General features: G+C 36.0%; 1 long non-coding RNA gene across 1 annotated transcript in view; it reads right to left on the reverse strand.

The window, feature by feature from the left end:
* The window catches only part of LOC126759802 (uncharacterized), a 94,720-nt gene extending 78,287 nt beyond the window's left edge, over positions 1-16,433 (reverse strand). The window contains exon 1 of the long non-coding RNA XR_007667081.1: positions 15,666-16,433. This is a non-coding gene — a long non-coding RNA (uncharacterized LOC126759802). The remainder of the gene's footprint in view (positions 1-15,665) is intronic.
* Positions 16,434-16,677: the final 244 nt, after the last annotated feature.

The raw sequence follows: 16,677 nt of genomic DNA on the forward strand, positions 1-16,677 counted from the left end.
GAAAAGACTTTTTCGACTACCCAATAAAATGGGATTGTTATAAGTTTTCCTACTTTTTAAGTTTGATGTGGATTTTAAAAAAGCAAAACAAACTGAAATATAGTTAAAAATATTTATTACAGTATTGAAAAGATCTCCATGTTTTTATTTATAAACCTCACAAAACGTTTCTTAAGATTCTTAAAATGAGACTTCAAACCAACGCCGCATATACATACATATGTGTTTATTTAAGTTCCAACTTCCTGAAAGTAATGCTAGTGTAATTTTTTGATCACATATTAATATTTCCTTCATAATTTCATACCAAAAGCTATTTTTAATTAACAATATGATTAAGATTCTCACACATAGTACAAAAAAATGAATGTATGTATGATTGTAACTGTTCATCCACCAGATGACATACACTACTTTTTAATATGCACTCGTGTGACCAACAACTGTCTATACACTCCACCGCCCGTCCGTTCAACTTTAAATATTCGAAAATAAAGCACAACGGTTAACAGTAATTTTGGCTATGGCAACATGTCCGGTCAGTTGGTCATACTAATTGTAATGAAAATTGGGCTTTTAACCTCTTTTAATCTCTGATTTGATGGCTGGAAATGCCAGAAAATTCCAGGGGATATGATAAAAGCGCTCCTCCGCACACACACAAACAAACTTATATGCATACATACAAACAGAGATACATACAAACGAACATGCACACATACAGTCACATGAAAACTCCTGGATTATTCAAGCAGCAGCAGGCAAAGGACTCGGTTGGTTGCAACACTGCTATCTCACTTCCACGTGGCAGCGCCATAACGGATGTGCAACGTGAAATTGGCAACCGGCACATCCGACAGAAATTGCAAAGTGCACTGCACTATTAGCACATGCATGGCTGTGCAAGTGTGTGTATGCACAGAGTCAACAATTTTATTGCACAATAAAATTTTCATTTCGTTTTAGTTTCATTTGCCAAACTTATGAATTTCATTATGCATTTATATTATAAACGCGGAGCGGAGCACAAAAGAAAATCGCGCACGGAAACGGAGCACAAAAGAGCGCGATATAGCATTTAATATTAATGACCGTTAATGGGTTTTTGTGTACTCACTGCACATATGTGCACAAGGAAATGTATAACCCGCATTTAATTGAAGAATGTCATAACTCAAAAAGTCAAATATTTAAAAACTTGTATGCAGCAGAAGTCCATTTGCATGATTAACTGTTTACAAAAGCAACCTAACGGTATAAATATTTTATACATTTGTATCTGAGCAATCCATTTATTTTACCATTTATCTAAAAATTTCAAAAAATTGAATTATTAGTGTCCGCTTTTCTATACTTTTATATTCTATAGTTATACCATTTTGCATGTAAAGAAGCGATACAACTATGCAAATGGCCTGAACAATGTTTGAACAGATAAATATACAAAGAAGTTGAACATATGCTCTATAATTAGACAGTCTAATGACGATAACACAGTCCGTTTAAAATATTAAACAATTCTAAATTCTCACGCCAACAATAAAATTAATTATTTTAAATTTTTTAAAAGGTTTTTACTATAATATATTCGACAAATAACTTCAATATAATTGTTCTATTTTAAGTCAGAAAATGTTAGATTGAAATTACACAATTTGTTACATAGTATGTAAGGACATTTAGATCAAAAGTTCTGTACTTCAGTTTCTCCAATTTGAGTTGGAATGCAATAATCTATAAAATGAATATTTTTTATTCGAAATAAATTAATTTCCTTCTAGAGAGTCTAAAGTACTATTAGCTGAAAGTAAATTCGGATCTAGTTGTGAACTAGAAAGGAATAATTCAAACACCTTCTCTGGTGTTACTTGGAAGTTTTATGTTAGATATACTATATGGGGGCTAAGGAAAATATTGACCCAGTTCTATGTGCCTATTTTTGACATAAGAACATACTATTATCACTAAATAATGCTCTCCAAATTTTAATTATATAACTGACACATTGACCGATATTTTGAGTAAAAAGCCAGCCATAAGCACTGGTGTCACATATTCGAAAAAAGTTTGCCCAAATATTATGCCTAAAATGGGCCACCTCATGACCGAAATTTGTGCAAATCGGACCAAAACTGTTCAAGTACCCATATACCGACTATGTGGATCAAAGGATCCAATTGCGAACTTTTTATCGAAAATATCGGCCATATATGCGAGGTATTATTGCAATTCAGAGAGAGTATTTACTTAATAATATTGTTTCAGAAATTGGTTGAAGTAACTTGGTCCAGTTTTAAGTATTATTATTGTGTTTTCACGCCAGCTTTATTCATGTTTTCTCCAAAAACGCCGACTCAAGTATTAATTATTAATAAAATTGTCCACATATTTTTATCGAATTAACGTTCAAAACGGATGCCATGGGTGCGAACAGTGAATTCGCACTCACCATTAGCACCATGATCAAAATGAACAAGTTTTTCAGTTGATGCGCGCTCAGAGCGCCATCCATGGACAGGTCCTTAGGCCAAATATTTGAAATACAATATTAGTGAGACAAAATTATCTCTCCGTTAGAATGTTGCAACGATTCCCACAGGGATATCGCCAATGTTTATAAGAGAACATTTCTATTATCGAGTCCTCCTCGTCTAAAGGCAACATCAACATAAGTTTTTACGAGTAATCTATCTTTATAGTTTAAAATTCTTCAACCCACTGACGATCTAAGCATTCTCATGCTAACTTTTTGTTTCTACGAAGTAAGTAGCTAATTAACTTTGAAATCCGAAAATATTGTATATTAATAAAATTTTAGAGAGACATCGAACAAATATATATGGTGAATATTATAATTTTCTTTCACTGAACTATTCTACGGTCTTTTGCAGGAAGGATGTTTCGTCGTTGAAATCTCCGTTTTCTGGTGGTGTAAAAAAATTTAAAGGAAGTCACATATTGGGGAAAGGGTAAAGAAGGCATCGGTTGCCTTACACTGCTGCAGAGGAAGTATAGGGAAGAGATGGGGAGTCGCACCAAAGGTGGCGTTTAGTAGTTTTTAGTGTTTTAGGTACGAAACCAAAATGTTCTATGGTGTATTCGTCTGGTGGATGGCGCTCGAAAAGGCTACACTTGCAAACATGTTTGAACGTGTTCGAAGACCAGCTTTCATCTGCACCTGCGGGGCACTATCCATATCGGAATCGCTGGCAACTGCATGGGTGATAAGCTAGCAAGAGGGGGCATCCTCACTCCGTTCACATGAGGATGGGAACGAGTTTGGATCCCCTCTGTCATCTAGCGTTTTAGCACGGAATCTGCGGACCTCGAATGCATTTTACGCGAAGGAGATTTAATAAAGCATTTGCTCTTAGACATTTTTTTAAAAGGACTTCATGTTGTAAGGCTAAAAGCCCACTGTCAAAATATTATGGATAAAGATGAGATGGAAACATCCAAGCACTTTCTCCTTCATTGTAACGCATTTGTAAGGCTGAGGCTGAAACACCGTGAAAATTATACTTCCGACAAACCATACATTAGCCGCCCCAACAAACTTGTGACCGACTCAAGGCGCTTCGTCGATTTATGAGAGTTATTATAAACAATTTCATTGGAGTTTTTAGTACCACAACAGACCGGCTATAAGTGGGATATATGTTGGGTACTTCTTTTTAACCTAACCTAACTTAACCTAGTAGTGAATTGTTATCGTTCATTTTTCATCGACCAAAGTGACGAGCTAAGTGGTTTTAATCATGTTTGTCTGCATCTACGCGAACTAGTCCATCCGTTTTTGAAATAGCGTTCTAAGATTTTGCTTACGTTATTTTTCCCGTAAAAATCGGTTCATTTACTATAGTATATAGCTGTCATACATAGAATATTTAGTGGTTTATAGATGGGATGACAGGAAAGGTGGAATAGTAGCCCATATATGGGATTATGTTAAGATATAAACCGATAGTCCCATTTTTCAAGCCTTTTTTAAGGATTCAAATAGAATAGATATTATATGGGTGCTATATGATGCACATTTGTATGTGCGTATCATTCACAAGCGTCTTATCAACGTCTACTGTATTCACTTCGTAATCTATGGCAACACGCCTGCAATACTTTTCAAGTGAGATAACAAGCGGCTTCGCATTTAGAAACAAATATAACAACAGCAAAAACAACTAACTACACCAACAACAATTATAACTTGCGCAAAACAATAAAACTCGGCTTTGAGCAGACACAGTGAAATATACGCGGCGATCAACTTTTCCACTCGCTATCTTTAGCTTATATACTCTAAGTTGGCAAAGTCTTACAAAAGTTTGGGCGCGTCGGTGGATACCCGCTTTTGGGTTAGCATGTTGGAGCGGGCGAGTCGAGTTTGCCAAGAAATAAGAGCAACTTGCAGCGCTGCCGAGCGTCATGTGTCGAACACGGCAAGGAAACTGGGTATAGGAAATATGTGTGCATGCATGTGTGCTTTGTGCAAACTGCATGCTCATCAGATTGCCTATAGACGACTTACCTTAAGAAAGTGATGTGTTACGTGTGTGTGTGTGCGACTGTATGGCAGCAGCCGGCTTTAGAGCCAGCGTGGCGTATGAGTGAAATTGCGCTAAGAACTAGGAGGCGGCGGCGGCTGCAGCTTACAGCTCAGCGTAAGTTTACCTGTGAGTGCTTGACGCGCTGATTGCATTTTGCACCACCACACACACACACACACAAACCCACCTTATATAAATACATACATATGTAAACAACCTCACTTTGGCCAAATTTTCGCAAATTCCACTGAGGTATTTCAACTACGCTGCACTGCAACTTCCGGTTGAAAATTATTTCTCGTGTGGCGCCGAGTGAGCCGCAGCTTCTTACCTCAGTGAGCTTGATTAAACTTTCTCAGAAGCAACTCTACAGTTGTAATAGCACACATGTTGATGCATCTCTATGTCGTTTTTATACATATCTATAGTAAAGTATGTATGGCTGTGCACAAGTAGGCTTAAGATTTCAACTACCCAAATACATACACACATACCTGTGTTTGGATGCGTTACTAGAGGAAATCGGCTGGAAGCAAAAGTTCTGCAAAAGGATCAAAGACTGTTAAATTGCAATTTCCATTATAGCTTATCAAAAGAAAAGCATGTGAATTGTAAGTTCTTAAATACCTTGGCTATTGGAAATTGCTGCGAAGATTTTGTTTTAATCTTTTTGGTTTATTTCGTTTTTGTTTTATTAGTAAACCTATTAAATTAGCTCAGAAAAGACTAAGCCAAACCAATAATAAAGGATAGACTACAATTTTCTATATAGTACTATACATTATTTTGAAAAATCTGCTGAAAAGGCAGCAGCATCATATTTCTTAAAATATCGAGGCCTAGCCTTATTTTATAGGCCTGTTTTTGTATCAGTAGCTATGTTAACAAGCACTTGATCGCCCAAATTTGAACCTCTCGTCCTTCTTCCATAAACAGACTTGTCTTCTCTCCTTTGCGAGTAGATCTGCTGGAATGTCTGGTTTGTTTGAATCCTTAAGGGGTCTATGGTATATAGACCTCATTTTTGTGTGCGCTGCTAATACACAAAGAGCTAAATGTTGAGCCCACGATTTTAAATTATGTGTATGTGTAGTTGCACAATAGGGTGATTCAAAAAAAAATTTTTTTTTTCTTTGGGTACTCGGAAAAATAGGTTCCTAGACACCTCTAAGAAAGCCTCTCCAAGCATGAGTTCTTAATTGTAACGGGAAGGTCCTCCTACATACTTCTTCTTCTTCTTAATTGGCGTAGACACCGCTTACGCGATTATAGCGGAGTTAACAACAGCGCGCCAGTCGTTTCTTCTTTCCGCTACGTGGCGCCAATTGGATATTCCAAGCGAAGCCAGGTCCTTCTCTCGAGGCTTCCTCTTCCTCTGCTTCCCCCGGCGGGTACTGCGTCGAATACTTTCAGAGCTGTGTTTTCGTCCATCCGGACAACAGCCAGCGTAGCCGCTGTCTTTTAATTTGAACTATGTCAATGTCGTCGTATATCTCGTACAGCTCATCGTTCCATCGAATGCGATATTCGCCGTGGCCAATGCGCAAAGGACCATCGTGGCCAATGCGTCGACTCATCGGTTGCTGTCATCGCCCAAGCCTCTGCACCATATAGCAGGACGGGAATTATGAGCGACTTATAGAGTTTGGTTTTGTTCGTCGAGAGAGGACTTTACTCAGTCCAGTAGCACCTGTTGGCAAGAGCAAAATTGTTCCTTTTCATCATTCATTTTTCATTGAGTTATAAAAGTCATAAGAAATAAAAAATTTTCCCAAAAATAATCAATCTTCAACCGTTAATATCTTTAAAGTGGGGTCTAAAGTTTGACAACTTTTTCTTATATTTTTTATCTGAATCATCAACATCTCAAGAATATTATGTTAAAGTTTTAGGTCATTCGAAGAAAAACTAACGAAGTTACAGCAGGTTGAATAACGGTACCTCTAACTTATGTTTGCGCGCCTTTCAGCTACCTGCGCTGAGTGTACAAAACTTTGAATCGATTTTCCCAAATATGTCATTTTTAAAGTCAGTGACCAGCCTACAGAAAAAACTACTGCATCGATCGATTTGAAATTTTGTACAAATATTTTACATATACATATATAGCTCTCGAATGACGTCGAGTTTTCCAAAAAAATACGTCATTTTACAATAACAAAATCGATTTTTTCGTCTAAAATCGTCATTTACCAAAAATTGAAAAATTGAAAAAAAAAAAAAAACTCGACGTCAATTGAAAGATAAACTAATAAGCTGAAGAAAGCATTTTGATTTTTTGGTTTCAGATGATCCAGTGATGCTGTAGGCTGGTCACCGCACAAAAACTTCTTTTCGATGTGCCTGCAGAGATCGACGATAAGTCCATTATTCCTCGCTATTTTTCGATAAAACTTTTTTTTAAGTATCCTTCAAATGTTGTACTTTCTTATAATAATAAGTAAAATAAACCTACAGCAATAATTTTTTCTAAAAAAATTCATGAAAAAAGGTCTTTTTTCGACGAAACAAACCTATGATTACATTAGGGAGGGTATACACCGATGAATTAAATTTTTTCTAACAATTCTTATTATGCAATATTATATACTTTCATCGTCAGTGATCAATCGAAAATAATTGATAATTCAACATATGGGAACTTCTATAGACCAAAAATCACTCGATTCAGAAAAAGATCGGACACAACGGTGCATGCTACTCTATGACAAATGAGCAGCTTTTTGGGAAAGAGGACTTATTAGCTTATATATAGACAGACGGACGGACAGGCATGGCTTCATGAACTGAACTCGTCACGGTGATCATTTATATATTTTTTTATTGGGCCTAAGACGTTTCTTTCTGGCTGTTACAAACATCGTGGCAAACTTAAAGTACCCTGTTCTTTGATATGGGAAGTGGGCATGGTTATTAGACGATGCTCCTTTTTATGCATAATGATGATGTTCCAATTGAGTTTAGTTATTTTAATTGAAATATTTAATGGAAGTGTTTGAAATGGAGAAATTAAAAAAAAAAAATAACGAAGAAAGAGGGAAAAGGTGTATCAGTCTTAGATATTTTATTTGAAGACTTATCACAAACACTTCCTTCAATTCCAAAAAACTACTGCTGACCTGAATTATGTAACTTTTATTTCTTCTTAAATGTCTGCTTTTCAATGAGGAAAAACTTTTTTCGGAGTTGGCTATTTTGACAGTTATTACTTGATCAGTAAGTTGGTTTGCCATTTTATAATGAAAAGACCTATTCCGGAAAAATATTTGCAAGTCGTGCAAAATAATGGTTCGGTTTGTGCAACGCTTCAAGTATTATGTCTATTCGGTCGACATAATCTCCCACCAAAGTCAATAATTCAAATAACCATGGATTGGTTTCGCACCATGTTTGCTCTAGTGGATGAAGCTTATGCTCAGAAACGCCGTGGTGTGCGCACCGAAGACATTATTTCTACTGTAGACCAGACTATCGAAGAGGACCCGAGTGAATCCATGGGTCATCGTGCGCAGCAATTGGAGCTGTGCTCATGCATAGAACATTTTGTGGAAGAATTTTAGTTTGCGGGCTTACAAAGTCGAAATAGTGCAAGAATTGAACCTGAATGACCATCAAACGTGTCGTACGATCGGTGAATGGGTCCAAAGCGAGATGGCCACTGATCCAGATTAGATAATGTTGATGTAGATCACTTTTGGATCAACAAAACGGCGCTACACGCCAGAGGCAATAGTATGCTCAGCATGCCTCGAATTTAAAAATGTTTTCAAAAACTTTTTATACACTCAAATACATATTTAAAAAACCTGAAGGAGAGAAGTTCGATTCATTATTTCTTACGCCCCAAATAATATTTTCAAAGTAAGGGCTCTAGACTGTTGCCGTTTCGCAGTGGAGAGAAAACAGACTGGCTACCACCACACCGTTACAATCGACGACAACACGTGCGGAATGAAATAGATACCGAGAATTGAAGAGGGAAGCGAGACGCATTTGCAGACAAAAAAGGATAGAGACCGAAATGCATGAGTAAGGAGAGCTTGACAAGCTGACCGACAGGGGTAATGCTAGAAATTCTACGAAAAGATGCGAAGACCTTCTGCTAGGTTTCCAGGCTGGAGCAAAAATTAATACGGCTGTGTAAACTTACGTTGAGCAATTCCGAAAGGGATCGGGAAGGACCTCTCCGAGCCGTTCGATACCAAATGAGGTTTCAGAGAAGACGACTCTCTATCGTACTACCCCTGGAGAGTACTAGTTCGAGCTGCAGAACTAAACATAGAAGGTTCCATCTTCTATGAGAGTGTACAGCTGCTGGCGTATGCTGATGATATTGATATCATTGGCTTTAATGGATAAGGCAGCGAAGAAGGGCAAGACGAAATATCTTCTCTCATCAAACAAATAGTCGTCCACTCGCGACTAGGCTCCCACTTCACTGTTGGGAGTCATAACTTCGAAATTGTAGATAATTTCATCTATCTTGGAACCAGAATTTACAAAAACAACAACGTCAGCCTCGAAATCCAAAGCAAAATAATTCCTGCTAACAAGTGCTCTTTCGGACTGAAGAAGTAATTGAGAAGTAAAGTCCTCTCTCGACTAACGAAGACCAAATTCTATAAGCCACTCATCATCGGTAAATACTCCAGTCGATGGAACGATGAGCTGTAAGAGATATACGACGACATTGGTATAGTTCAGCGAACTAAAAGACAGCGGCTACGCTGGCTAGGTCAAGCATTCCAGCTGCGAAAATATTCGACGCAGTACTCCCCGGGGGAAACAGAGGAAGACCTCCACTCCGTTGGAAATATTACAAACTATAGTATATCGAGTATCATATTTTAAATGTGCCAGATTGTATAATTTCCCCCACACCTTAATTTTTCAATACTCAATGCCTTCAAGAGTTTTGCCAATTTCCCAGCACGTACACTTACAACAAGTTGTCATTTAATTTCGTGCACCTAAATTTAATTAAATTCACATGAACATAAATTATAATTTCAAATTTTCACTGAATCAGCCAATACGTTGCTTCAATTAAACGCCTCAATGGCAAATTGAATTTGAAATGCAATTTCATGGCTGCAGGTGCAGGGCGCACACAACTACTCAGATAATCGAATCTACCCGGTGACATGTAGACGCAAGGGAGAGGACCAACGCAAACACACACAGATACACACACGCAGCAGTAAATGTGAATTTTTTGCCATTTGCGCTTTTGGCCTCCGCAATTTCTAGGCAATAAATGTGCCACAATCGAATCGCTTCAATTACGCGCTACGTGCGCCAATCAAACGGCAATGAAATTAATTTCATCAATAAACGCAGCGCCCAGAGACAACAACAACACAGCACAAATATGGGGATATTGCGACGCTAATATCAATAATAAATCAAAAGACAGCGAGAGATAAGGGCATACACCGTTACATTGTGACATGCGGATAAGTCAAAATGAAGGCAAAAAAGTCAAGAAAACAATAAGCTTACAGGCAGGTTGCTTGGCAAAGTGACGTAATGGATAAAAAAAGTACAGTTGTTGTTTTTGTTTCGCAGTTCACTTAAGAAGCCAAAATGACAAAGCGACAATCGAAGAATTGAATTATAGCACAATGTGACACCAGTCACAAAGACAAAACAGTGCAGAGAGCAAGTGGACACACATGAAACAGATGGTCCAGTTGCTAAAGTTGCTAACAATGTCAAGGGCAACGAGAGGAGTGGCGCGGGGGGCAGCACAAAAACATTGTACGGAAGGCTTGCGGCAATAAAGTGAACACACACGGTCAAGACACACACGTCAGCATCATGGAATAGGACACTTTGTAAGATTTTACGACAAAGACATGAACAAGAACACGACGGCTACGACTTATGACATTATACGCCTAAAAGCACACTATGACGAACAGATTGGCGAGTTCACAGAGCGAAGAGAATTTATAAATTACTGCGAAATCAATTTCCCAGGCTTTTACGTGCCATAAAAAATATACGAAGACTGTGCACAAAGTTGGTATAAATAGATGAAATGACAACAACAACAAACGTGTGTGTGTGTGGTGGACCTTAAGCATACATGCCATGGTTATATTAAATTGAATAGAAAAAATCAATTGAAATTTGAAGAATTGCGAGAGGCAACAAAGCAGTAGAAAGTTGCGGAGAGATAGAAATGTTAAAGAAAAACAGTAAAAAGAATAAATTACGAAAAAGCATTAACTATGGTTGCACCGCAGCGAAAATACCTTTCACAAATACCAAAAAATTTCCAAACAAAATTTGATTTTGATTGTTAATTTTGTATGGCAGCTATATGCTATAGTAGTCCGATCTAAAGAATTTTTTTTTTTAATATTACACTGTTGCTTTTGATAATAATCCATGGCGAATTTCATGAAGATATCTCGTTATATAAAAATGATTTCCATACAAAGGCATGAATTGAATAGTTCAGTTTGTATGACAGCTATGTATTTGCTGTAGTGGTCCGATAAGAACAATTTATTCGGAAATTGTACTGATGTTTTAGACAATAATTCCTGTTCAGTTTCCTTAAGATATCTTTTCAAAGAAAACAGTTTCCTATACAACTATTTGAGTTTGATCGGTTACTTTGTATGGCAGCTGTATGTTATAGTGGTCCGATATTAAAGGTCTCGACAAATAAACAGTGTTTTGGAGCGAAAAAACATCTGAAAATTTTTAGATCGATACCTCAAAAACTGAGAGATCAGTTCGCGTATACATATACAGCTGGACGGACATAAGAAAATGGCTAAAAAATAAAATAGGATCTCTGATATTGGGTGTTACACACTTCGAAGCAAACATAATATACCCTTTTCAAGTTATAATAAGTTAAATTAAAAGTTAAGTTTTTAAACAAAAGTAAGAGAAGAACAAAGCAAAACCAAAGGTGGCTTGTTCTGATGAAGCTGCCACATAAGCATGTTGATATACATACATATATGTACATATGTACTTGCGTATCATATATAGAGAAAAGCTAGTGTTAGTATGAAAGAATATGTGCACTATACATATACCGTTATTGGCGTATACCAGCATCAAGCTATCGCCACAACGCTTTGCGCAATGAAATATCCGCTTTTAACAGCTCCCAACGGAACTGCGTCAGTTGGCAAGCAACCAGCGTTGAGGTTTGGGCAGAAAAGGCCGAACACTTGCCACTCATTCGCATATTTGCAGTGTGTATAGCAATTTAAGGTTAATGTGAAGAAGTTAGAAATTTAAGTTTACGTATTTCCGGCAGTGAGAAGCGTTCCTAGAAGACCGACAAGTAAAACGTGTGTATGTAAGGCCAAGTATTGACAAGGAAGTACATACAAATATATTTTCTGCAGAACTTCTTTGCTGTGGAGTCATAAATATTAAAGAGGGGCGTGGTAAGATTTACATATAAAATAAGAATATATGTTTGAGAGAATTACCGTAATTCTGATTCTTGCAAGTTGCACGAGTATAAAATGTTCGGTTGCACCTTCCTTACTTGTCAATTATATGCATTTGTTTATACAATTATGCAAACATAAATTTGTATTTACATATACATATATATCAACAGTTGTAATACAAATGGACATACATACCTACATACAGATGTACATATGTATGTGCTCACACTTTCTTTTTATTGCCCGCACATACACACATATTTAATTTTTTTCGATTAAATATACGTCGGATATATTAAACGCTACGATCGAACAATAAAAGCAAATAAATATCACCAATATTGATAAATTTCTCACTAAACTTAGATATACCATTATATATGTATGCACTTATGAAATATTTAGTATATATAATATGCATACATACACCCGCGGCCAAGCGTAACTTACCACTTGATATTTTTTCACTATTTTCAATTTTTTTCGTTCTTTGGGTAACTTTTTTATGGATTTAATAGAATACGGGGAATATATCGATGGCTCGAATATATTTGGTTAACTGTTGACTTTAATCTGGCCCATTTGTAAAATTAGATTGAGACACCTTTTTTTTATTTGCACACAAGTCTTTGATTTCATTATTACTAATTCTTGTAATAACTTAACAACATTTTTTGTTTCAATTGAAAATGGAATTACAACATATTCAAAAAGAATAACGGGAAATCTAATATGGCGTCGGTCCACCTCTAGCGGATATTACAGCTTCGATACGAGCAGGCATTGACCCAACAAGTTTCTCCAAAACACTCCTCCTCCCAAACACTTTCTAACATTTCTTTTAGTTCTGGTTTACTTTTACTTTTTTGACAGAACTTATTTTTTTTTTTTAATATTTTATATGTGTGTAAGTCAGAGATCACTTCGTTGAAACTTAACGGAAAAATTCCATTACAGCAACAAGTACCGTTACAATGAGTGATAGAACACGTGTTCGCTAGAAATTTCTTAATGGTAAGTTACGCTTGGCCGCGGGTGTACATACATATTTCCTGCGTTCATAACTCGCAGTTCGGAATCTTCGAGTAAAAGCATATTTTTCACACGAGCATGCTGATACATGTTTGCCAAACCAACACATTGTGCATTGCTTTGCTAAATTGCATTTCCACACTTTCACTTCAATTAATTAAAAAACACTAATCACTTTGCACATACACAAATTCAAATAATTTTCAAATAATACTCAAAAACTACATTAAATGATTCATTAACTACCTTTTCAAAAAAATCACGATCACGTACCGACCCGCACTTACCGACACACGACTATCAAACAGAGAATGTTAATGAACATGAATGAAATTGTATTAACATTCGGTCATTCAGCTGCACTTATAATTTTCTGCAGTGCTGCTCCGCTGCTTCGTGTTGACGAGACAACAACTGCTTTGTTGTATGCGCAAATATAATATGTAACATTGCTACACTGTTGTGCATGCTGTAACGAAGTTACAGAGGATCACTCGGCGGGTTTGCAGTAACATAAAACGAACAAATTACATTGCTTACATGATCATAACAGCAATTCCAAATAGTTTGTTAACATCAATGCTAATATAGAGTGACTGATTTGTTTTTATACTCTTGCAGCATCTTGCTACATGATATAATAGCTTTGTTCCCTAAATCTAATCGAGATATATATACATACATATGTATGTATATAAATAAATGATCAGTATGACGAGACGAGTTGAAATCCGGGTAACTGTCCATTTGTCCGTCCGTACATGCAAGTTGAAATTGAGATATGTATCTTGACGAAACGTGGTATCCGCGTTCCTAAGCAAGAAAAAAATACGAGTTTTTTCTAATTTGGGAATCGCAGTAGCGAGAGGCATCTGTGAGCCAAAAATTTTGAAAAAGTGGCCCGTCTCTAATAAGTTTAATGATCATATCTCCTAACTTACGATATGTAAACGTTGTTCAAGCGTAAGTCTTTCTATGGTAAAATGCCCAACAATACAAAAAATTGTAGAAATTTATAATATTGGCTATGAGAGAAGGAGATTGTGCTTTCTTTCTAACCACTAAAGTTCATCAGCCCTTTAAAAATTATTAAAGTTCTATAAACACTAGAAAAAACATGGTCCCACTAATTTGCATTCGTACGAAATATGCCTCTCCAGCTAATCTGTTTACACGAATCGACATAGCGACATTTCTGGGATATAAAAGAGACCTTCCCCACCACCTGACGCAAAAAAGTAACCAAATAAGGCTAAAAACCAAACAAATTAATGGAAAATGTGTCACTTAAGCGTATATTTTTAAAGTTCAAAAATGGAGAAAAAGGAATTTATTGAATTTAGTCCCCCGGAATTAAATTTAAGAAGAATACCTTTAACTTTTAAATAATATAGACAAGCCTATAAACTCTTTCGAATGCATTGCCTTAACATGTCTGCGGATATACACACATACCTATGTGACTTCTCAAACAAGTTGCCTGAAAAGTTAAAAGTTCTTTTGCATCTTTCAATGACAGTTCAAGTGACGCAATCGATTGCCTAGCAGCTTCACGTACACTCACACCTTTACACACGCAGTCAAAAAGTGCGTAAAATGACTGGCATGCAAGGCAATTGCCAGCACTTTCATCTCCACATATACTTTCCCCCACCCTTCACCTGTTCGGTCGCCGTCTGCCGTGAATTCGGGTCGCTTAAATGCTGCTAAAAGCTTTCCATCTGCTTGCTGCAAAGTATTTCACCATTTCGCTCATCATTTTTGCCAGCTTTCGTTTAATTGAAATGGGCTGCGTCTGGTGCCCCAGGGAGCGGTATGAATATTGATAGGTAGCTTTTAAGTAATCAGACTTTCAAAGTTGGTAAATGGCGGCAATTGGTTAAGGTGACATATATGCACTCACAGTCTGCCTCGTACGTAGAAGGAGGCACAAAGAATTCTTTAAAGGTCAATACAGTTTAAGGGCGACATGGTATACTTAATAGTTTATCGTATGCAATTTCAGGAGACACGTTAGAAATTGGAAAATAAGCGCATCATTTTAGCACTTCTTCTTTGAGTAAATATTCAAGATTATTACATGATACTTAAATTATCCCATGACATAATAGTTTAGAGAAAATAGCAAGAGATCTTATGGAAAAGCACGAAAAAGTAAATTTTAATATTAAGAATTATATAACTCAAAAATATCAATCAAGAAGGATAAAAACTTTTCTTGCTCTACTTACTTGAGGTGGGACCTACTCAAATTCTAGCCACAATCAAACTAACCATGGTGAAACAAAAGGAATGTTAAGATTTAAGTTGATAGTCTAATTAACAAATTATAATAGAGGAAAATGAAAAGTTCTTGTTAAAAGCTATGAGGATAATTAAAGTACATTTATTTTGCTTTCAAGTGGATATAACCCCTTAAAGCATAAATAAATTGTTTCACTGAAGAAAAAAGGACACTTTCCAAACCATTTATCTTAAGAAAAATTTCAAATTTATTTTAAGTAAACTTTCAAATTTTTTCGATTTTTTTTTTTCATTTCATTCTCAATTTAAAAATTACACTATTGAAAATATGCAAATAATTAACTCTAAAAAAAATATATTTAATTTAGTTAAAAAGTAAAAAGTAATTTGTATATAAACACCCTGTACTTACCTCTAAGTCTTTGAGCAAACAATTTATTACTCTCCTGGACTGATATTATTTGTTTGTTTATTCGAACGACGTTGTTAGTTGGAAACGACTATAGACGAACAGTAAACGAGCGAACACTTGACTTAACATCTGACGAAATATATTTAAAACGAAATTAATTCACTAATTCACTGCAGCACTTTTTATGAATGACATACTATATGCGATTTCCACTCACTTCGCTATTAACATCATTAACAAACACAAACATGAACATATTACAGAAAACAAAATTACCTTTGCACACTATTTCACTTTACACACTTTTTTTTTGCTTTTACTAGAGCACTTACAACTTTTCACTTTTACTTTTAATTTTTCATTTAATTTGCACAACTCTGACTCAAGCTTTTAGATTAAACAAAATAATTTAAAAAGCACTTTTACTAGAAATTTCTTACGCGTTTATTACTATTTTTCCCGCACACACGAACTTACGTGGCAGTTGACCGATGACCGATCGCGATTGAAAAATTCCATTGACTGACTCCGAACAAAAATATGTAGCGAGTGTGTAGAGTTCGCCACGACAGCGTTGATGCTGTTGTGTTTGTTGTATGCGGTGGAGTCTGTGAGTCACATCGCAGCATAGCGAAGGAGTAATGCACTCTCTCCATGCCTACTACATTACGGTAGCTTTTGCTGCTCCTTGAAATGTTTGTTGTTAGTGAATTAGCAGCAATTTGACGATTGAGGTGTCAAATGAAAGAACTCGCATGCGATTTTTTATGTAATGTATATATGTATGTAGTCTGAAAATATTTTAAAATACTTATTGAATATAAAATGTAATAATTATAATAAGGTGATTTAAAAAAGCACTATACTAAACAATACTTGTATTGATTAAATGAATATTTGGTTTAAAAGTACTTTTACGAATTAAGAAAGAAAAAATCTGCATGATGTCCTTTAATTTTCATTTTCTACTTTTGTAAGTATTTTATCCATAACTCATTTCTTACTTCTTTTG

Source organism: Bactrocera neohumeralis, chromosome 5 (assembly GCF_024586455.1).
Source record: "Bactrocera neohumeralis isolate Rockhampton chromosome 5, APGP_CSIRO_Bneo_wtdbg2-racon-allhic-juicebox.fasta_v2, whole genome shotgun sequence".
Lineage (NCBI taxonomy): Eukaryota > Metazoa > Arthropoda > Insecta > Diptera > Tephritidae > Bactrocera > Bactrocera neohumeralis.